This window comes from Haematobia irritans, chromosome 3, assembly GCF_050003625.1.
Source record: "Haematobia irritans isolate KBUSLIRL chromosome 3, ASM5000362v1, whole genome shotgun sequence".
Classification (NCBI taxonomy): Eukaryota; Metazoa; Arthropoda; class Insecta; order Diptera; family Muscidae; genus Haematobia; species Haematobia irritans.
Window position 1 is genome coordinate 104,065,568 of NC_134399.1, and position 4,011 is coordinate 104,069,578.

General features: G+C 33.4%; 1 long non-coding RNA gene across 1 annotated transcript; it reads left to right on the top strand.

The window, feature by feature from the left end:
- The first annotated feature begins 728 nt into the window (after nt 1-728).
- On the top strand, nt 729-1,266 carry LOC142232140 (uncharacterized). Its single transcript, XR_012721042.1, has 3 exons — nt 729-786; nt 871-969; nt 1,045-1,266. It is a non-coding gene; the product is annotated as an uncharacterized LOC142232140 (long non-coding RNA).
- Nucleotides 1,267-4,011: the final 2,745 nt, after the last annotated feature.

The window sequence follows — 4,011 nt, forward strand, 5'->3', positions numbered from 1 at the left end:
TTGTTTTTCTTTATGGCTATTTGTGTCTTTGAGTTTTATTGTTGCATTCAGTTATGTAGATGCATTTATGAAGTGCACACGTGGTTTTAATTTTGCAAAATTGTACGTGAGGTATTGGTGATTATTAATGAAAATACATTTATTTCGAAACATTTTATAAACTGAGAAGTGAATGATGTGATGTTAGAGTAATCAGAAACGCTTTTTATTGATAAAAAACAAATAACAGATTAAGGAACTGTATATTTCTGTTAATAGTTTAAAATTAGTGCGGATTTTTAATTGATTTACATAAAAAATATACAACATGAGTGGTAATAGGATGATCTATATTTATTCTACATCTGGATCACAGGTTGGAGATGCAAACATGTTTTTGAATCTATATTTTTTATGTTACAGCAATTCCTACAGGTGAGTACTAAGTTCGAGTTTAGACGCTAAAAATAAAAATAAATTACTAAGAAAAGTGTAAAATTGTACGTCTTCCGATACAAATTTAAATATAACTTAATGGAGAATAGCCCAAACCAAGTTTTTTATAAAGATTATTTTTTTATAATGGATTATTAAAGAAAACGTATCATGAAAATTGCGATTTTAGCCTCTAAACTCGAACTTAATATCCACCTTAAATACTAAATGCTATACTGACAATTGGAAATTATGTTTAATTTTTTTTTCATTTTTTATTTCAAATATATTCTGAGAATAATTTCAAAAACGTCCCAATAGTCCATGGATATGATTTCAATAATGTACCAACTGGATGGATTTTTCAATGTGGTAAGTTTTCTATAAACGGTATTTTGTCCGTTTTTAATAAAACTAAAATTTAAATTTATTAAAAATTATTATTTTCACTTGCAGGTAAACAGGTCTTGTAATGGTATTTTTTTGAATATTCTTACTGTTTAATGCTAATTAAGCTGATATCCTTATTGGCTCTAGGAAACACTCTTGAAAACCGTAAGTTAAAAATCAATATGAACGATAGAATTTGATAATATTTTTCTTATATTTTGTATAACTTTGCAATTTCAGATGCTTATAAGACAAATCCGCCCAACAAAAGTTAGCCAAAATCGATGAAATTGGACAATTCAATATATCTTTCATCTGGATAGAAAACATGGAAATTTAAATTAATTAGTTTAGTCCTAATAACGTAGAATATTACTCTTTTGAAGAAGCAATTACTAACTACCGACAAGTAACTGCATCCAACGTACTAATAAAAATATTTCCTTTATTGTATATCATAAACCATAGTTTTGTGTAATATAATAATAATTTTTTGAAATAAAATACTGGTGGTTATAGAAAATTGACTTGTTTTGTACGAAAAATTTATTAGTTGTATACAGGCTTGTTGTACCTTTGATTCCTCAATTTCTCTACTTTTTTGAAAATTATACCGACAAACAGTTTATTTCAAACCAATTTCTTAATACAGGTTTCCCAAAAAATTGTTCATTTTTCCGGATAGCAGGAATATTTTGAATGAGTTTAACTATATTCTTCCCACAGCATAGTAATAATGAACTAAAATTCGATGCAATACATGAACTAATTTATAAGAAAATCATGAACTTATCTAGATGAAAAAAATCTTTGGCGCCAAATCATGGTCATTCTTACTATGGGTTAGTTCATTTTTCATAAAAAATAGTAAACTTTTTTTTCGGTGTAGAAATAAAATTTTGACAAAATTTTCTATATAAATAAAATTTTGGTAGATTAATTTTGGCTCTAGTGGCAACCATGGTTATGAACCGATATGGACCAATTTTTGAGTGATTGGACCAATTGTTGTATGGTTGTTAGCGACCATATACTAACACCACGTTCCTAATTTGAACCGGATCGGATGAATTTTGCTCCTCCAAGAGGCTCCGGAGGTCAAATCTGGAGAACGTTTTATATGGGGGCTATATATAATTATGGACCGATATGGACCAATTCTGGCACGGTTGTTAAAGATCATGTACTAACACCATGTTCAAAATTACAACCGGATTGGGTGAAATTTGCTTCTCTTGGAGACTTCGCAAGCCAAATCTGGGGATCAGCTTATATGGGGGCTATATATAATTATGAACCTATGTGGACCAATTTTTGCATGGTTATTAGAGACCATATAACAATACCAAGTACCAAATTTCAGCCGGATCGGATGCAATTTGCTTCTCTTTGGGGCTTCGCAAGCCAAATCTGGAGATCGGTTTATATGGGGTCCATATATAATTATGGACCGATGTGGACCAATTTTTGCATGGTTATTAGAGACCATATACCAACATCATGTACCAAATTTCAGCCGGATCGGATGAAATTTGCTTCTCTTTGAGGCTCCGCAAGCCAAATCTGGGGATCGGTTTATATGGGGGCTATATATAATTATGGACCGATGTGCACCAATTTTTGCATGATTGTTAGAGACCATCTACCAACACCATGTACCAAATTTCAGCCGGATCGGATGAAATATGCTTCTCTTAGAGGCTCCACAAGCCAAATCTGGGGATCGGTTTGTATGGGGGCTATATATAATTATGGACCGATGTGGACCAATTTTTGCACGATTGTTAGAGACCATCTACCAACACCATGTACCAAATTTCAGCCGGATCGGATGAAATATGCTTCTCTTAGAGGCTCCACAAGCCAAATCTGGGGATCGGTTTATATGGAGGCTATATATAATTATGGACCGATGTGGACCAATTTTTGCATGGTTGTTAGAGACCATATACCAACACCATATACCAAATTTCAGCCGGATCGGATGAAATATGCTTCTGTTAGAGGCTCCACAAGCCAAATCTGAGGGTCCCTTTATATGGGGGCTATACGTAAAAGTGGACCGATATGGCCCATTTTCAATACCATCCGACCTACATCGATGACAACTACTTGTGCCAAGTTTCAAGTCGATAGCTTGTTTCGTTCGGAAGTTAGCGTGATTTCAACAGACGGACGGACGGACGGACGGACGGACGGACGGACATGCTTAGATCGACTCAGAATTTCACCACGACCCAGAATATATATACTTTATGGGGTCTTAGAGCAATATTTCGATGTGTTACAAACGGAATGACAAAGTTAATATACCCCCATCCTATGATGGAGGGTATAATAAAAATTATCGTAATTTGTAAAACCTTTCCAAAAGGACTTCCATGGATGTGAAAACATCAAACGGCACAGGTTCATATCCCACCGGGGATGCATCTTTTCATTTTTTTTTATTGTTTTTTTTTTTTTTAATTTTAGGGATTTTCTATTCTTTTTTGCGAAATTCAATCGAAAGCTCATATTAAATTCATTGTTTCTGCGCCAAGTTTGCACCACTTCCGGATCCAAAAAGAAAAATTTCACTACTTTTTTGGCTACGCTTTCTTTTGTGGATAGTTCATTTTCCTCATATAACAGTTGACGTTTCATCTGCGAATGAATGGCAAAACTACATTTAATAATTTGTCTTTTATACTCTTTTGCTTTTCATGTACGGGTTGGTTGATCTTGGAATGTTTTGTAATAGCGATAAAATTCATTAAAATCAGCTTCTGGGGGAATCCAAAGCTATAACATTGTGCATTGAATTCAAAGATTGGAGGTTGTATTATATTGGAAAAACGCCCTAGGAATTTCATTTATACCCTGATTGGCAATATGCTTATCGTAGTTATATTCAAAGGCAAACGATTACCATCTCAAAAAAAAAAATACAATTTTGTCCTAATTAAGATAATGCTGCCTACAATTTTATCCTAATACAGTTACTGTGCAGACTTTTGCGATCTAGGAAGATTTATGAGCAACGTAAAGGGTGATACGGTCAAAATTTGGTCAATATAAACTTGACGTATTTCTTTCAATTTTGCATTTAAAAAACCTGAACACCCCTCATTTTGAAGGTGTGTGTGTGTAGAATGTTGCTCCTATTTTGATTTTGGAATTCACTCTTCAGTTGTCAAAATGCCGTCCAAGCAAGAAGAGCAGCGT